The sequence below is a fragment of the Pogoniulus pusillus genome, chromosome 13, assembly GCF_015220805.1.
Source record: "Pogoniulus pusillus isolate bPogPus1 chromosome 13, bPogPus1.pri, whole genome shotgun sequence".
NCBI lineage: Eukaryota > Metazoa > Chordata > Aves > Piciformes > Lybiidae > Pogoniulus > Pogoniulus pusillus.
The window spans coordinates 5,829,611-5,849,316 of NC_087276.1; the positions used below are offsets into that span (position 1 = coordinate 5,829,611).

Sequence of the window (19,706 nt, forward strand, 5' to 3'; positions counted from 1 at the left end):
TTTTATGTTCTTGTTTCGATACATCTCAGCAAGCCTATGAGTGTGGTAGATATCACCATTGTTCCCTTTTCACAGCCTGTAATCTATTTTTTCTCACCAAAATATCCCAGCTAGGCTCAAATTAGCACAGTTACAAACTTCATTAATGCCAAAGGCTGTGAACAGTTTAAAACTTGTTTTTCATAACTTGGTTGGTATAGAGGTTTTATCTCCCAGCAAAAGACAGTACTGTACAACACTGACCAAACAAGTTCTCTTCTTGTTTGTGTCTCATACCATTAACATCATAGTTATAAATAGCTTTAGTCTGTCATAATTAACTCCTGTTTATTTTATTATTATCACACAGAGCTCTCTGCTTACTGTCCAGCCAGAGACAGTTTATCCCAGCTAGGCTCAAACTAGCACATCAGTTCTGTGTCCAACACTGTAAATCAGAAGAATACTTTTTTAACTCAGCCTTGATCCCAAAACAGCAGTAAATTTAAGAGTTTTATTAACATTAGAATGTCAGAAAACTGGGGTTTTTTTGCTACCTCAAAGATATGCAGATTAATTCCTAACATGGTGTGCTTAGTGAGATACTTCTATAGAGTTTTTTTCCAACATCTATATAGATTTTTCATGCCCACTAGAATCATTGCAAACCTTAACCACAACTCTTTAACAGCAATCTGAAAGTACAACTGAAAGATACAATTATTGAAGCATGAAAACATGGGCCATGTGGCCTTCACATATCTCTTTTACATGCTTGAATTGGTTTGTCAAGAGCCTCAGCACTGTTTCCAAAGGTTTGTTACACAAGACAAAGCCAGAAGATCACTGCAAATCGGTGAAAAATTTTGTGCTCTTTTTGGCATTAAGCTGTAACATAAAATGAAGTATAGGCTGGATGTTAGGAGGAAGCTCTTCACAGAGAGAGTGACTGGCATTGCAATGGGCTGCCCAGGGAGGTGGTGGAGTCACTGTGTCTGGAGGTGTTGAAGCAAAGCCTGGCTGAGGCACTTAGTGCCATGGTCTGGTTGACTGGCTAGGGCTGGGTGCTAGGTTGGACTGGCTGAGCTTGGGGGTCTCTTCCAACCTGGTTGATTCTATGAACATGTTACAAATACGTATACTGTCTCCTGCTGGATGGGTTCAGAATATGTCCTCGTGTTTTGTTGGTTCTGATATTACTCAAATGGGAGTAACTCATAGGATTTATGTGACACAGCAGACACATGTCAATGCTCCTGGTGCATGGACAGGCTCAGCCCAGCTGTGGCCCTGCTGTCGTGGCAATGCAGGGAAAGCTTCAGCGTGGAATCTGAGAAAGGCAGTGAGCAATTCCTGCTGCATCTCCTTTTCCAGAGTCTGTGGACTGTGTTTTTGCCATATTTTGTATTCATTAAGTTCTTTCCTGGTCTTTGTACTCAGTGGCAATTTCACTTTTGCAGCAGTGACATTCAATTCAAAGCCCTTTCATGGTCGAAGTATTTAAAATGGGAACAAAAAACCACAGCTCTGTCTGCCTTTGGCAGGCAAAATTCAGTCTCTTAGCATTTAACATGAGATTTAAAACCTCCAACAATTATTTTTAACTGTGATGAGAGAAACTTTGGGCCTGTAGCTGTCTACTTTTTTTTTTTTTTTTTAATTATTATTCCTTAACTTCTCTCGTCTGGTAGGGAGGAAGTTTGATATTCTAGAAGCTGTACAGTAGATCTTTAGTAGACAAATGTTTTTCTTTCTAAAGGAAAACTTTCTGGTTTTCACTTCACTAAATTTTTCAGTGCTGTAATGAATTATACACAATATTGTAGGTAACTGGAGTCTGTGGAGGATGCTCTCTTAAAAGGAGATGTGTACCTGTCAGGATCCATGTAATCACCCACACTTTCTGCTGTTTATTGAACTGGAAAGTTGAATCAATTGGTGGAAAATTGCTCAGAACAGGAATGCAAACAATAGAAATATGTTACATTCGTATGTAAAGGTTTTAATTGTTTTCCTGTCAAAACTCCATGACTAATACCCAGGCAGTGGTGTATAATTAATCAGGAAAATGTTTTTGACCCCTATTGATGTCTGTCAGTAATGCAAATTGTGCATTTTTCTTAACCTAACAGGAAATAAGGTGCTGAAAATCTGTGTAAATTATCTTTAAGTACTGTTTGTAAGAAGCTGGTGAGGGGCCTGGAGAACAGCCTCGTGAGGAGAGACAGAGGGAGATAGGAGTGTGCACTCTGGAGAGGCTTAGGGATGATCTCATTGCTATTTACAACTACCTGAAGGGAGGTTGTAGCCAGGTGGGGTTGGTCTCTTCTCCCAGGCAACCAGCAACAGAAGAAGGGGACGCAGTCTCAAGTTGTGCCAGGGCAGGTTCAGGCTGGATGTTAGGAGGAAGTTGTTGACAGAGAGAGTGATTGGCATTGGAAAAGGCTGCCCAGGGAGGTGGTGGAGTCACTGTCCCTGGAGGTGTTCAAGAAAAGCTTAGATGAGGCACTTAGTGCCATGGTCTGGTTGGCTGGCTAGGGCTGGGTGCTAGGTTGGCGTGGATGAGCTTGGAGGTGTCTTTCATTGTGCTTGATTCTATGATACTGGAGTTAAATGCCATGCTGATTGTTAAGCTGTTTTAGCCCCCAAGCATGCTGTCAATATTAACCTTAAAAATTGGAGCCCTAAAATTTTGGAAACCTTAAAAATTGAAGTCTCTTAAAATTTGAGCTCTTTTGTTCACAACAGGTCCACCATGGTACAGGAGTAGAGAGTAGCAAACTAGAGAACTAAGGCAATATCATCTGTTTCTGTTTTGATCTGTTTACCTACCTGACAAATATTTCCATGTTTATAAATATTCTGCTTTCTATATATAGGATTTTTGAAAGACCTTTACTCTCAAGGCCATTGGCCATATGTTTCTGCTTTTGCATTACCATCTTGCTAAAACCAAATGTTTTAGTTTAAAACATTTGATTTTGTAAATAAGAAAGATTCAATCAGTGGATGAGTTATGTTATTTTCCCTTTAGACTTGCTGTATATCTAGACATATATCTAGGAATTAATGAAAGAATACTTCTAGTACCAATAGAAAAGTAAATATTTTTGAAGACAACCTGCTGTCTTCTATAGTATTTATCCTGTTCTTGTCCTTAAGCTTTAACTTTGGCAGTACCTGCCCATTTACAGTTCCTGGTTGCAGCTAAAATAGTTCAGGTAGTCTACAACTACCCGAAGGGAGGTTGTAGCCAAGTGGGGGGTGGCCTCTTCTCCCAGGCAAGCAGCAACAGAAGAAGGGGACACAGTCTCAAGTTGTGCTGGGGAAAGTATAGGCTGGATGTTAGGAGGAAGTTGTTGGCAGAGAGAGTGATTGGCATTGGAATGGGCTGCCCAGGGAGGTGGTGGAGTCACCGTCCCTGGAGGTCTTCAAGAAAAGCCTGGCTGAGGCACTTAGTGCCATGGTCTGGTTGACTGGCTAGGGCTGGGTGCTAGGTTGGACTGGATGATCTTGGAGGTCTCTTCCAACCTGGTTGATTCAGTGATTCTATGAATGCTAGTGGGTACTGATAATGAAATGGGCATTCCAGCTTCTGCTGCAATGTGAAACTTCTCCTTATGTGCATATCTAATGATACTGGAGTGAGAAGCCAACTAGTTTCCTTTAAATTATGGAAATGTCCTAGTAATGGGAAAGATTGCATAAAGACATGAATATTTTACTTCCTATTCTTTCCTTGTAGCTTTCTGTGTGTTAACTGAAAGTTGAAGGAAGATGGGAGCCGGTGGAGTGGTGGGTAAGTGGAGATCATTTTATACTTGGCCATGCTCAAAGCCTGTGCTCATGTTGCAGGTAGTTTCTTGCTTACAGTGATCAGCCCCAGGGCACTAAGTGTTCATTATTTATTAATTATTTATAGTTATTTGTATATTTAACTCTAAATTGCAGAAAGAAGAACCATTTAAGTCCCATTAGTGACATTAGATCAGGTGTACTATGCTGCCTGTGATTACTTTTTGAAAATAGAAATGTCTTAAAAGCAGGAATGTAAAGAACTACAAAACCACATCCATAACAAGAAAATGCAGATTGAAGATGGGCATTATTTCAAGTGCTTTAAGTGTTTAAAAAAACACCCAAACCATGGAGTAAATTGTAACTGCACAGCTACCTCCCACATTTAGACCACAGGAATGTCTTAAAATATATGACAGAAGAAAGATAAAGGCTATGGAATATGCACTTTTCTCCTTTTATGATGTAATTGTATTTTGAGAGCTAATCTTTCCTATGATACTAGAACAAGAGGGATGTGGAGATGCTGGAGGGTGTCCAGTGTAGGGCCACGAGGATGATCAGAGGGCTGGAGCAGCTCTGCTATGAGGACAGACTGAAAGAGTCTGGAGACAAGGAGGCTCCGAGGTGATCTACTTGTGGCCTTTCAGTGTCTGAAGGGGGCCTGCAAAAAAGGTGGGGAGGGACTTTTGAGGCTATTAGGGAGTGATAGGACTAGGGAGAATAGAACAAAGCTGGAGGTGGGGAGATTCAGACTGAAGGTGAGGAGGGAGTTCAGCATGAGAGTGGTGAGAGCCTGTAGTGGGTTGCCCAGGGAGATGGTTGAGGCCCCATCCCTGGAGGTGTTTAAGGCCAGGCTGGATGAGGCTGTGGCCAACCTGATCTAGGCTAGGTTGTCCCCGTGCATGGCAGGGGGGGTTGAACTAGATGCTCCTTGTCGTCCCTTCCAACCCTGACTGATGCTGGGATTCTATGAACTCATCTGTCTCACAGGACAGCAGTTAGAATATTAATAGATTGTGGTGCAAACTTCTTTTTTAAAGTAAAAGTTCTTATGCTTGTAAATAGGTAGTTTAGAAAGGTACAATGACTAAGAAATAGAAAATAAGTTGATTCACTTTACAGTAACCTTTACCTGTATACAACTGATTCAAAGACCTTATTTTTTTCCTAAGGCTTGTAAGTTCTATATAGAGATAGGAAATTAAACACTAATGTAATAAAAAAATAGTGAATTTGGTGGATTTTTTTTTTTTTTTAGATTTAATCCTGACAGATGTAAGAGCAGAAAATTATTTGGATAGCAACAGTTCTGTTACTTTATTTCTGAGATAAGCAGAAAGCATGGAGCTGTTTGTGGGCAAATAACTTACACTAATCTTAGTTGTTTATATAACCTTTTTTTTTCCACTGGGCCATAAAAATATCACTTTGAGTATTGGAGTTTCATTTAAAATGCCTTTTGAAATTTGCCCTTTTGTCTATGTAGTAGCATAAGTTTGATCTGTGAATTTTTGGAGTTATGCTTAGTGCTTTTTCATAGCCACTTATTTTGAGTCGCCTCTCTTGTCTGCAACGCCTTACAGTGTGAATAAGGTTGGTGCCTGCCAGCTTGTTCAGGAATATGAAACTTAAAGACAAGTACTGAGAGAACAATGTTTCTCCCAAACATTTTTAATGCAACAACTGCATAAACCTTATGCTGGTGTCCAACTCTGTAGAACTGAGAACATTTCATGTTTACCAATTAACATACGCAATACGTTTGAAGAGGTTTTTGGTTTGTTTATTGGGGGTGGGGTGGTTGTTTCTTTTTTCCTCTTTATCTCGTTTGTTTCTTTTTTTTTCCTCTCTATCTTGTTTGTTTCTCTTTTCCTTTATATTGCTTGTTTCTTTTTTCCTTTTTACCTTGCTTGTTTCTTTTTTCCTTTTTACCTTGCTTGTTTCTTCTTTCCTCTTTGTCTTTTTTCTCTTATATAGTTCTGCGTAGGTGTTGTGAAGGTGTCTTGTTTGGGTTTTGGGGGAATGAAATATGAGGCCAAATTTGAAAGGGTTTAAATAATTTAATATTATATACACAAGAAATCCCCCCCCCCCGCCCCCCCCCCACTTCACCAGACTATATGCAGCTAACCTACACAAGTCCTTTGTATGCGGATGTGAAATTACTTTACAGAATGTCTATCTACAGCAAAAATCAGGAATCTAGCAGAGGTTTTTGGAAAGGTTTGGATAGAGTCTTGTGGCATAAACGTGCCACAGGCAAAGTCTGAAAGTCTATGCTGCTCGAATCAAGGTTGCTCAGTTACTCACTGGCTGGAGTCAGTTTCGGGCATCCCAAAATATGTATAGCAAAAGCCACATCGTTGACCCTCGTGGGTGTCATAAATAACAGGCACAAACTGGCGTTCATGCAAGTTAAGGCTTTAATAAAGTTGCAGGAATCAAGCAATGTACAGGTCTGGGTGCGAGGAGAGACTCTGATCTACCCCAATGCACCCCCTTTGCCTTCAGCTTTCTCCTTTTATACCCTACTCTATTACATATTTACTGAGTTCTAAGAAAGGTTGGGTTTTCTTTATCAGTTCTTTAGGAATGGGAGATGTCTCTTCCACACAGGTCTCCTTTTATCCGGTGGTCCCTCTGGTAATCTTTGATGAAGTAAGGGGTCTTGCTTAAGTGTCTTCCTCATGAACTTCCAAGTCCTGGTTCTTCTATTTGCTCATACAGGAAAGGTGGCACCAGGAGGAATGCATTTCCATTTAAATATGCAAAAGACTATCTCTTCCACATGCCTCCCTCCTTCGCCAATCTAATTACTCTTATCTTTAAGCTTATTGAGATGGTGGTGCAAGCAGGAATGCAGTTACATTCAAACCCCCCCCCCCCCCTTCCTCCTTGTCTGTGACCTTTTGCCACGAATTGATTGGATCAGACATATGACTCTATATATTTATCACATGGGTTTGAACAGTTCAGGTATTATTGGGGTGCGCTGTCTGAGAGACTCCACGGGCACAATTGGGCCAGGGCAGCAGCTGGCCGGGAGCGCCTTGGTCTATTTCCCTGGGCTGGTGAAAAGTGCTGTGGGTCCGAAATCATGCCGCGGCGGTGGCCCCAAAAGCGGCAAAGCGACTAGGAGCAGCGGGTGGAGGAGGGTGGCAGGAACACTGAATTGCCCCTTTTATGAGGTTTGAGCCCAAGATTGATGGTCCTTGGCCACAGTTCTGTCCAATGAGAGTCTGGCAGCAGGCCAAAACATACCAAATAAGGTGAAATCCACGGGTCAGGTACCCCCAAGGATGGAGTTGGCTCAGGTGGATCCCCACCCTAGGCGCATGAGCTTACACAAGGTGTTTACTTCAACCTTGCAAGCAGGCAGCCCAGACTCGAAGGCACCAGGCTTATTGTGCTCCTTTGTCCCCCTCAATTTGTTTTCCCCAGGTTTGGGCAGGGCAACACCTTTCGGGGGGACATGTCCGGGCAAGAATAGATTTGTAAACACGGCCATTAGGACCTATGTGACCTTCCACCACAGTAGGTTTTGTAAGGTTTTGAGTTATAGGGAAAAGGAAGAGTGCAGTAAAGAAAACCGAAAGGAAATTACCAGGGAAAGGCATTGTGCTGATTTCTGTATGATGCTTACTGCAGAAAAATATCTTTCTGCTAAATCAGGATCCTTAATTCAAGCTTGTAGTCTGACATCCAAGCATTGACTGTCTGAGGGAGCAGGGGAGAGAGAAAGAGATGGTACGGTGTAGATATTGCCTTATTACTAGGCTGTAGGGTATCACTTGTTCAAAGACAAAAGAAACTCTCCTAACTGGCTGAATCTAAAGCAATCTGTGAGGAACATAAGTGCATGGTAGTATGTAATTAAATGTCCAAGTACCTTTGGAATGCCTAATGTGTTCTGAAACCTCAGTTTGTTTTGTTGTTGCTGCTTCTTCCTTCTCAAGCTTATGAACTGGGAGCTAGGAAACCAATATGTGTCAATTGTTTGTTGAAGTGTGATATTGTAAACATGCTCTTGTCTCTGAGCAGCCTAATATTATACCTCTGGCATGCAGGTATAGAAATTAGAGATGACAAGACTCATTTTCTTCTGTTGCTGGAAGATTTTTTTTTGCTTGGTTGTGGATTTTTACTGTTTTAAATGGGCTCTTCTTTGGGGATATTAAAAAGATCAGTAAAGTTCCTTGAGAAAGAGGCAATTCTGCACAGCAAATATTTTAATCTTCACAGTGACCCTCTTTCCTTGTATGAGACCAGAGTTCAAGCCTGGCGTTTGCATTTGGGCCCTTGGGCTGCCTTTTCAAACTTCTGACATTTCTTCATGTGTTGTCCCACATGGAAACTGCTGAAGTTGAGTAAAACCCTCACAAATAATTTCACAATAATTTCACAAGCAGGATTCCATTTGTTATTCATATCTACACATATTCCATGACACCAGGCACTGATCTTGAGAAATCCTTTTGGAGATCCACAGAATAAAGGTGATTTTCTACTTACCTTGTTTATTTCAAGCAAGTATGCATCAACTCTTAGGGTAGCAAGGATGTGCCTAAAATGAGATGTTTGTCTTTCAGTTTCAGCATTACTTACCTTGTAGTTCTGTCATTATGCATTCAATTCTTTGCATTTTAGTTTCTTGTACCATGCCTTTTGTGCTGCCAGTTGTAATTTACTAGTTCTCGTAGCACAAGTTCTCATTGAAAAGTTGTGATGGTTTGGGTGTTCCCTGCCCCCCCACACTTTTGGAAATCACCCAGACTAGACTCAGCCTGCTCTGGAAATATGAATGAAGCTTATATTTACAGCTAGCACAATAGACAAGCAGATATATACAGTGTATACAGTTATAGACAGAAATATAAAAGATGAAAGGTAATACAGAAACACAACAGCCCTCCCAGAAATCTGAGTTCCCAGAAGGGGCTCTCAATTACCCCTTCACTTTCCCCCTACCTCTTTCAACCTTACCCCAGTCCCAAGGAAGAATGGAGGTTTGGCCAGGAGGTTAGGAAGCAAAGTGGATTAATCAGAGAAATGGAGGGTGAGGTTAGAGAGTGAGATCCAGCTCAGAGCTTGCTAGCAGAAGAGGAGAAGACTCCCTTATATATGTTTTGCTTTTATTCTTATGCTTCTCAGCAAGCCTATGAGCAAAGTAGAGATCACCATTGTTTTGCTTTCACGGTCTGTAATGTGAAACATTCTAGCTAGCTTCAAACTAGCACAAAAGTACATTGAATATCTTATAAATCAAGACTTAGTGAAGATAATTTCTTTTTAATTCTCAGCTGTGTTTTGGACATGAGTTTATGGCTTAAATAGTAATCAGAATGATCATGGCTGACTTGACCTAGTCAATTGTTGTGTTGGTTTAATAAATTGCAGGATTAGATGAGCAATATTTGAACATACTCAAGACAAAGAGATGAATAGTTAATAAAAGTGAATGAAATATGTATGTTCTTAGAAGCAAAGGGAGATAAGGACAATCTTCCTTGTAAAAAATGCCATTGTTACTGAAGTAAAATAGTGTTGGAAGATACCTGCATATATTAGAAGATGCTCTGTTAGCTGATCTCATCTTTCATTTCTATTTCACAGTCTGAGAATGACAGTGTGACTAATGCCATATGTATAAAACTAGAGCCTGATCTATATCAAGCAAACTTCTCTGTTAATCTGCCCTATTACTTATGCTGCTGTTACTCCACAGCAGTTCCAGAGAAGTGGCTTAAAGCCTGCAGATTTACCGAGACACCACCGAGCCTAGTTGTTAACAGTATCAATTTTTCCATAGAAAATAAGCTGTCTCCAGGTCTGTACAATCCACATGAGCTTTATTAATCTTGAGTCAACAGTGAAGAAGAGCAAGTGCTATTGTTTCTGGCACTTCTTCCTCTAAACTGAAAAGATGCTGCACAATGGAGCTTTTCTGTTGTTGCTGCTACGTTTATTGTTGTGTTGCTTACAGAGTAACGTACTGTATGAGTGACACCATGCCTAATGCCATCATGTCTAATGGCTCTCATAATTTGGAATGTAGGAGATCCCTGCAGAGGGACCTGGACAGGCTGGATAGGTGGGCAGAGGCCAATGGGATGAGATTTAACAAGGCCAAGTGCAGGGTTCTGCACTTTGGACACAACAACCCCAAGCAGCACTACAGGCTGGGGACTGAGTGGCTGGAGAGCAGCCAGGAGGAAAGGGACCTGGGGGTACTGGTAGATTGTAGCTGAAGATGAGGCAGCAGTGTGCCCAGGTGGCCAAGAGAGCCAATGGCATCCTGGCCTGTATCAGGAACAGTGTGGCCAGTAGGACAAGGGAGGTTATTCTGCCCCTGTGCTCAGCACTGGTCAGGCCACACCTTGAGTGCTGTGTCCAGTTCTGGGCTCCTCAAGTGAGGGGCCTGGAACACAAACCCTATGAGGAGAGGCTGAGGGAGCTGGGGTTGTTCAGCCTGGAGAAGAGGAGGCTCAGAGGCGACCTCATTGCTGTCTACAACTACCTGAAGGGACATTGTAGCCGGGTGAGGTTGGTCTCTTCTCCCAAGCAACCAGCAATAGAACAAGGGGACACAGTCTCAAGTTGTGCCAGGGTAGGTCTAGGCTGGATGTGAGGAGGAAGTTGTTGGCAGAGAGAGTGATTGGCATTGGAATGGGCTGCCCAAGGTAGTGGTGGAGGCACCGTCCCCGGAGGTGTTGAAGAAAAGACTGAGGCACTTAGTGCCATGGTCTAGTTGACTGGCTAGGGCTGGGTGCTAGGTTGGACTGGATGATCTTGGAGGTCTCTTCCAACCTGGTTGATTCTATGATTCTGTGAATCCCTGACAAACTCCACAGAAGAACATCCCTGAGCCATGGACACATCTTTCTCTCTACTCCCCAACTTTGGCTGCTGGTAATGTAATCCCTGCTCTTTTCCATCTCTGCTGCTTCTTTTTCTCTTGTTCCCTCTCTCTCTCTGTTTTGTTCAACTTTATCCTTTCATAAGCAGTTTTGTGGTCATATATTGTCTTACATCTTAATTTCACAATGTGGAAATCCATAAGAACAGAACTTGTTCCTGTAGACAGAGATATTGTTAACCTCTGTTGTCTGCACCTTGACAGTAGTCAGGTATAAAGCCCAAATTTATGCACATTTTCATGGAGCATGATTTGGAATCACAGGTGTGTAAAGCTTGAAATTATATGTTTAGGAGCTTGGCATCCTGAGTGTGAGGGATGCTTATCACATGAGTAAGGAGAGATGACATCCAGGGTACCTACTGTCTTTAACATGTATTTTCATCTCTGCAACATTAGGGATGACTGTGATTGTGTTAAGTACATGTGAATAAATACAAGATAAAGACAAGGTAAAGACTTAGAGGCCACATTTGTATAGATTCAGAGGAGCTTATTTTAACCAGGAGGCAGCACTGCTCCTGGAATTGAAAAGGTGATATTTGAAGAGGTTTAACTCTGCCAACTTCAGATGCTATCTAATATGGGTTTAATCAATAAAGAGATTATTAAATCACTTCAATAAAGATGATGAGTCTGATTAAAGCTGCAGACACTTTGAGTCACACCAGAACAGATTATGTTCAGCTTCCATTAAATAAAAACTGGATTTAAAGTTTTTAGCAATTACTAAGGCTTTGGAGGAGAAGCCATAGTCAGGGATGATTAAATAAGGGAAAATATGATCTTGTGCATACTGTTCTGGAGTAGAATTCTGAGTGATACTGAATAAGTGAGACCCCACCTGGAGTACTGCAGCCAGTTCTGGAGCCCCCATTACAAGAAGGATGTGGACATGCTGGAATGTCTCCAGAGAAAGGCCATGGGGATGCTCAGAGGGCTGCAGCAGCTCTGCTATGAGGACAGATTGAAAGAGTTTGGGCTGTGCAGTCTGCAGAAGAGGAGGCTCCCAGGTGACCTTCTTGTGGCCTTCCAGTATCTGAAGGGAGTCTACAAAAAAGCTGGGGAGGGACTTTTTAGGCTATCAGGGGGATAGGGGGGACTAGGGCAAATGGAGTGAAGCTGGAGATAGGTAGGTTCAGACTGACTGTGAGGAGGAAGTTGTTGAGCAGGAGAGTGGTGAGAGGCTGGACTGGGTTGCCCAGGGAGGTGGTTGAGGCCCCATGCCTGGAGGTGTTTCAGGCCAGGCTGGCTGAGGCTGTGTGCAGCCTGCTCTAGGGTAGGGTGTCCCTGTGCATGGCAGGGGGTTGGAACTAGCTAATGCTTGTGGTCCCTTCCAACCCTGATTGATTCTATGATTCTAAGTATTAAATTCAAGGACACTTTTCTTTTCCCTAGATTGAATGTTTCAGGATGATTATTTTGGAAAAAAAGAAAAGGGGGAAATATCCTCCTAGAATAAGTCCTGAATTAGAAGTGATGAGAAGTGCATACATAAACTGAAGATAGAAACCAGGATCATCCACACTGCACATTTATCTTCACTAAATCATTGCAAAAAAACTTACCCTAGGTTTTGCTTTTCTCCTGGAATGTGACCTATAGATAATACAGCTGATGGCAACAGGTAAAACTGGAAAGTTAGCAGTATGAGTGAAGCAGACACCACCACTGTTTCCTTTTCACAGCCTATCACCTAATTCTTCTCATTAAAATATTCCAATTAGCCTCAAACTAGCACAATGATATAGAGTACTGGTTATTTCAGTGATTGCAGAGGAGATTGAGACCACAAAGAAAGAAAAGAGAGTCTGCAAAGCAACAGTTGTCCATAAGTCTCCTAGAGAGCCCTGCTAAGCATTTGACAGATGTGGTTTTTTTCTTCATTTCAGTGGATGATGACATTCTTCTAAGACTTAAATGAACCCCAGATGGGCATGCTCATTAACTGTTTTCCTAGAGTGAAGATGTGTGTGGTCAATGGAATTCTTGAATTACACCTTTCTTCATTTTCTAGCTGTTTCAGTAGGATGAAAGCTCTATTAATAATCTGGCTTATGTTCTCCTGTCTTTCCTCCCTTTTCCATGGATGAAATATGACAGTTATTATTTGTTTCAAGTTTGATCTCTTTAGCTCATTGGTTTTACAGTTGAAACAACAGTGAGTTTGTTATGGCTCATAAAATCTCTAAGGGGCCTTCACAGCTGGAGAGGTTTCAAGCAGAAGGAAAACTTATCTCCCAGAAGGCATCCTTATGACATAAAATCTCCACTAAAGGCTTCAGAACAGCTTCTTTCTTACAGCAGCATTGTTCCAGACACGTGGTGTGCAAGTCTCAAGGGACTGCTTATAGTGACCACATCAAATAGATGATGAGTAGTAGAATAAGTGGCTGTATAAAACTTCCAGATTCTGGAATAAGAGCCATTGAGGAAAAGAGTTCAGTACAGACTCCCATCTTTTGATATTTCACAGTATCATCGGGGTTGGAAGAGACCTCACAGATCATCAAGTCCAACCCTTTACCACAGAGCTCAAGATTTTAATTGTCTATCAGCTTGTTTCTCAGTCATTGAAAAACCACCTTCCTACATTGGATTAGTATTTTGAGACAATTCTTTTAAATGGATTAGGAGGAATTATCTCACAAACTTCTGTTTGGCTATAAAACCAGAGATGTAAGTGAGACCTGTTAGTACCAGGAAAGACTTAGGCAGTATCATGTGTTCCATACAGAACACAGATTTCAGGCTTGACTTTTATCTGAGACTCATTTTGTTTTCTCTGATATCTTCAAATTGCAAATAAAGTAAGCTCTTGACAGAGGGCTGGGCAAAACACTTTAAGTAAGCCAATATCTGCTGCTGGAGTGAGGTTTTGGGACCACAGATTTTGTAACCTTCAAACTGTGCTCTTTAAAAGCACAGGAATTTCAGCAGAAGCTTTTCGGCAGATGTCCTAAATCGCCTCTTTGATTGCAAAGCTTTGTTTACCCTCTGGTACTTCCTGACTGCAGTTCTTGGCTTGGGAGAGGCCTTTCAAACACCACTAACTACTTAAAGATATTGTCTGGTGTAGTCCACAACACTGCTTTTAAAACATCTTGTAGGGAGGTGGTATCAGGAGGTGGACCAATATTTTGGGAAGGCCATCTGGGATATGAAGGCAGCCAACAATAGTAAGTCTTATACATATCAATTCCAGCTCACAAGAGTGATATGCAAACAGCCTAATACCAAGGACCTGTCAATTAAAAGCTGATCCAAAAGGTTCTGCTTCCTAGCTGAAGTCAAAGCACTTATTAACTGTTTAAAATTTTAGTTATTAATGAGAAAATATGAAAACCCTTCAGTTTCCTGAAATTTTCCCTGGGTTTAAATTTTCATCATATTTATGTGATTTGATTCAAAATATCCTCCTGTGCTAGTTTGAGGCTAACTGGAATATTTTAGTGAGAAAAAATAGGTTATAGGCTGTGAAAAGGAAACAATGGTCATGTCTACTTCACTCATAGGCTTGCTGAGATGTATAAAAGCAAGAAAACAAATATTGATAAGACACTGTATCTGTGTGTCTCTGTCAGTGCCTGTGCTTTCTCCTTGGGCCTTTGCTGTGTAACCCAACTAATTCTGCTTCTGACCCCCCTTGCTGATCCTTGCAGCTCACTTTGACTCTAAAGTGTACTCTGGGGTAAGGCAGAGGGGTGGAAAGAAGGAGGAAGGGAGGTTGGGAGCCCCTCCTGGGGACTCAGGTTTCTGGGAGGGCTGTTGTGTTTCTATATTACTTTTAACTTGTCTATTTCTGTGTATGGCTGTAAATACTTTAACTATCTGCTTGTATATTGTGCTAAGCTGTGAATACAAAGCTTCATTCCTTCCATCTGGCTGAGTCTAGTCGGGGTGATTTCATAAGAGTGTTGGGGTGGGTAACTCCCTAATCGTCATACCTCCCTATTTTCACAGTATCACAGTATCATCAGGGTTGGAAGAGACCTCACAGATCATCAAGTCCAACCCTTTACCACAGAGCTCATGGCTAGACCATGGCACCAAGGGCCATGTCCAACCTTGCCTTGAACAGCTCCAGGGATGGCGACTCCACCACCTCCCCGGGCAGCCCATTCCAGTGTCCAATGACAGAAGGTGTATTAATGCTTCCAGCATCCAACATGTCATAACCTCAGAAATCAGAGCTAATTTTCTTTTCTAAATGCTGAAGTTTCATATAGGTTACGTTGCCATAGTTTCTGTGGGCCTCGTGACGAATACAGACATATGTATCTGTATACAGATCTGTATGCAATGCATCCTATCTCCTAGATGATTTTAACTGTTGACTTCATAGAATTAAATGCATTGTTTCATTTGAGCAACACAAGGTTTGTCCTGTACATGCAGAAAATGAACAGTGGACAGTGCCCTGCCTGCACTTTCACTCCAGTTATACACGTGTAGAAATTGCGAGTCAGAAATTAAACTGACCTTCAGAATTGCTGCAGCTTTATTGTGACTAAAGAAATTCAGGTAAAGAGGATTGAGTAGAACAGGTGAAAAAGAAATATTTGTGCTCTGTTTAGTTATGCCACACACTGCCCTGTAAACTTCATGGCATTTTTATGTAGTCCTCAGCCATTAAATGAAAAGGTGATAAAACAAATTAAACCAAAAAAGAGAGACAGTTATTGGTAGAACAGTAAAGGAGTGGATAACAACTGACTCAGTACATGAGTTGTATAAGCTGAGGACAGAAATTTATGTATGGCCACTTACCTCATACAGTTTATGTAAGAGCTGCTCCTGGAAGACATGTGCAGAAAGCCAAGGCATGAACTCAAAGCAGCATCATATCAGGTGGTGAGTTTAGGAAGCAGAGGAAGCCCTGAGGTTTCCTTGGTGCTTTTGATGATATCTCTGTGTGTGTATTCTTCTCCAGGAGATCTTTAGGATGTGTGCCCCTAGGTTGAGTAATTGCACACTGTGTGTTTCCCCTCAGAGGTGTGCGATCAGGGAGCAACCTTACCACTTTACAACTACCTGAAGGGAAGTTGTATTCAGGTGGCAGTCAGGCTCTTCTCCTAGGCAGTGACAGGACAAGAGGGCATGGTCTGAAGCTGCACCAGGGAAGGTTTAGGTTGGATATTAGGGAGCACTTTCTCACAGAAAGGGTAATCAGGCACTGGAATGGAGTACCCAGAGAGATGGTGGAGTCACTATCCCTGGAGATCTTTAAGAAAAGATTGGATGTGGCACTTGGTTGCTCAGTTTAGCTGATGTCATGGTGTTAGGTTATAGGCTAGACTCTGTGATCTCAGAGATCTCTTCCAGCCTTAGTGGTTCTGTGATGCCTGTATTGCTGTCTTCTGCTCTCTGTTTTTCACATGTGCTGCTGCTCATCACACAGTGGGTGTACATGTCTGGGTAGCCACTGATGCTAGGACACTATGCTCAGCTGCTGATGAATTTGTTTTGCTTTTGGGTATGAATGAGAACAAAAATGTCTTTTATGTAGTCAAGAAACCATCTAGATGATATTATAGCAAGATTTGATTGAGGAGGAGTTGGGTTTTTTTTGCAGTACATTGTATTCTCAGCTCTAGTGTGCAAAATTCAGTTGTGTGCATGGTTTATTACATCTTGAAACAAGAAGCAGTCGTGTTTTATTTAGCAATGTCATTGGAGTCATCAGTAAAAATAATGACAAGGTCCTTATTGTCCTCTACAACTACCTAAAAGGAGGTTGTAGTGAGGCTGGAGCTGGTCTCTTCTCCTGAATTATTAATGATAGGAGACGCCTCAAGTTTGCATCAGGGGAGGTTTAGGTTGGATGTTGGGAAGAAGTTCTTTACTGAGTGGATGGTCAGGCACTGAAACAGGCTGCCTAGGGAGGTGGTGGAGTTGCCATCCTGGGAGGTGTTTAAAAAAAGAGTGGATGTGGTGCTTGAGGCTATGGTCTAGTGATGAAGGATGCTGGGATGAAGGTTGGACTGGATGATCCTGCTGGTCCTTTCTAACCATAGCGATTCACAGTGATTAGATGTTGTGCTGAGGGATTTGGTTTAGTCAAGGACTTGTCAGTGTGAAACTAATGACTGGACTTGATGATCTTGAAGGTCTTTTCCAATCTAAGAAATTTTGTGACATGGAATGAGAGACATATGATAGTAAGTTTGAAACTTGGTCACTTGAAGAACTTAAATTGTGACAATCAGCTATCAGGTGAAATTTAATTTAGGGGATCATGCATATAATTAAAAAGCCAGTACTAGTGGGGATTGACCTCTTCATACGTTATTGCTCATGCAGGATTTAGTAAATTAGCAGGTAAAAATATACTGTTACCCCTTTCCCTGTGAGATTAAAATCTGACCTCTTTTTTGGTTTAGACACACACACACACATAAAAAGCCTTCTCATTAAGTTCTATAATAGGCTAGCTATGAAAGTGAAATGAAAACAACTTTGATGATTCAATGAAGGGTTATTTAAGATTTAGTAACTAACTATTGGAATCTATATTAACACTTGCTAAAAAAAAAAACCACTCAATATCCATTTGAGCAGGAATTTCTTTTGATTGTGTTTAAAATGAGAAAATACTAACAATTGTTAGTTTTCCCTCCCTGTGGAGGCAGGGAATTAGTGGGGCCGAGTCAGGAATTATAGCAATAGAATTATCTTATTTTCCTGGAATCCTGCTCCCAAACTATATACAAAAATTAGTTTAGGTTTATTTACAGAGTCAGTTTGCTTGGGAATTTATTCCAAAAGGATGTTCTAGATAAATTTAGAGATTTAGGAAGTCAGGAAATGGAACAGGCTAAGCTATAAACACAGCTTTACCCCACCGTCGGTCAGGCTGAGCAGAAGATTAAGGGAAGAGCGAGTCTTATTCATGGAGGTGAGATAGGTATTTGACAGTGGTCCCTTGCTGGATTCTTCTGCAGGAGCAACCTTCTGACACTGCACGCAATATCCAATAGCATAGATCCACACAGCAGAAGCCTGAGCTGAGTGGCAGAGCTGCCAAACTCAGAAATGTCTCAAGCACTTCTTCCGTGAATGAGTTGATCGTGGAGCGATGCTGCCTTCGCAGGGGCAGGGGAGAGCCAAAACTGCTAGCATCTTCCCAATTCAGGAGGCAGTCAGGAAGTCAGCTGCTGGTATGGTCCCAGAGGGGCCAATCTGGATGATGCCAGTGGCTCTCTCAAAGGACCCCAGGGCTTGCCAAGCCTATGAGTTTGCACAGAAGGGTGCAGAAGTGGGGAGAACCACTCAAAAGCAGGGATGGGGTAAAACCAAAAGCCGTGCAAAAGGTAGGAGCTGTGCAAAAGCAGGGATGGTCCAGTCACGGCAGGAATCTGTCCTGTTAGGCACTCTATCAGGAGCTGTTTCAACATGGGGAACTCTCAAGAAAGGGAACTTTTCCCATTCACCCTTGCTCTATTTATCCTTTTCTAGACAAGGTGTCTATTTACCATTTATACTGGGCACGAAAACTCAGCCAATCACCAGTCCAATTCCAGTGTGGGCTGCCACATGGGTCAGCACTTGTGCAGAAGGGCACCTTTTGGTGTTCCCCTTTCAAGCCTGCAGGACAGGGTGGGGAGCAGTTTTTGCACCATCTTCTCTCATTCATATCTGTAGGGAAGAAGGAATTTGGGGTACCTCAGGAAAAGATCTAAGGAGAAGAGGTGGTTTAACCAATTGCTAAGCCAATAAACATTTGATGTTAGTAGCATAAATTTTGGATGGAAAAATGTGCCTTACAACATACAGAAGTTGCAGCAATATTTGTGGCAGAAGCTATAGGATCTATTTGTGATGTGACATTCAAAATCTAAGGGGCATAGTTTACTTGCAGAGGAGAAAAAAAGCAAGTTCATTAAGTAGGGCACTCTTGTCACAATTGCATTAATTAGCTGTGACACAGTTTCCAGAAGAACAGTGAGAAAGAGTAGCTCACAGTGTCAGCTCCTCAGAGCAGACCTCTGGCCTGTGTGGAGTCCTGCTTCTTTTCTTTCAGCTGTCAGCCACCAGTGTCTTGGTATCCCTCCAGCTTGTTTACTTGACAATTGTCTCCAGGTATTAAACTCTCCCAACATAGAGGTTTGAAGGAAATGATTTTTTTCACACCCATGTCAAAATTGTGGGAAGTTGTTTTTTTTTTTTCAAGGGTGGAGGGCATGCCTCAAAGTAGGACAAGACAACCACAAATCTTTTGTAATAGACATCCTAAAGCTGATTGGAATGGCTGAGTAGAGTAATGACATCTGACATGTATGCTGGGTCAACATGGCCCTGGTACACTTACGTTTCTCCTGGGAAATTCATGTTTATAAGAGTCCTTTAATGAACTATTTATGTGTGTAGTAATAAAATATACTTTAATGTACAAATTTCTTACACTTCCACCACAATATCATTCTGTGCCATAATAAGCATTATTATAAGACTCGGTATTCCGTCACCCACTAGCTGTTCAACTCCAAACTTGTGTCACTGTCAGGGCAATGCAGAAGCTGAGTATAATAAACTTTAGTGCATTGCCCCCAGTGCAGGAAGGACATGGGACTTTTGGAGAGGGTCCAGAGGAGGGCCACAAAGATGCTCAGAGGGCTGCAGCAGTTCTGTCATGAGGACAGACTGCAAGAGCTGGAGCTCTGCAGCCTGGAGAAGAGAAGGCTTTGAGGAGACCTTAGAGTGGCCTTCCAGTATCTGGAAGATGACCTGCGGGAAGGCTGTGGAGGGACTATTGACAAGGTCTTGTAATGACAGGACAAGGAGTAATGGGTTTGAATTGGCAGAGGGGAGATTCAAACTAGGTGTTAGAAAAAGTTCTTTGCAGTGAGGGTGGTGAGACACTGGAATGGGTTACCCAGGGAGGTTGTGGCTGCTTCCTTCCTGGAGGTGTTCCAGGCCAGGTTGGATGAGGCCTTGAGTGACCTGTTCTAGTGAAAGATGCATCTGCCTTTGGCAGGGGGTTGGAACTGGATGATCCTTGAGGTCTCTT

General features: G+C 42.0%; 1 long non-coding RNA gene across 1 annotated transcript; it reads left to right on the plus strand.

Annotated features, from left to right (window-relative positions):
- Positions 1-3,722: 3,722 nt before the first annotated feature.
- On the plus strand, positions 3,723-19,092 carry LOC135180289 (uncharacterized). Its single transcript, XR_010304366.1, has 2 exons — positions 3,723-3,778; positions 18,720-19,092. It is a non-coding gene; the product is annotated as an uncharacterized LOC135180289 (long non-coding RNA).
- Positions 19,093-19,706: the final 614 nt, after the last annotated feature.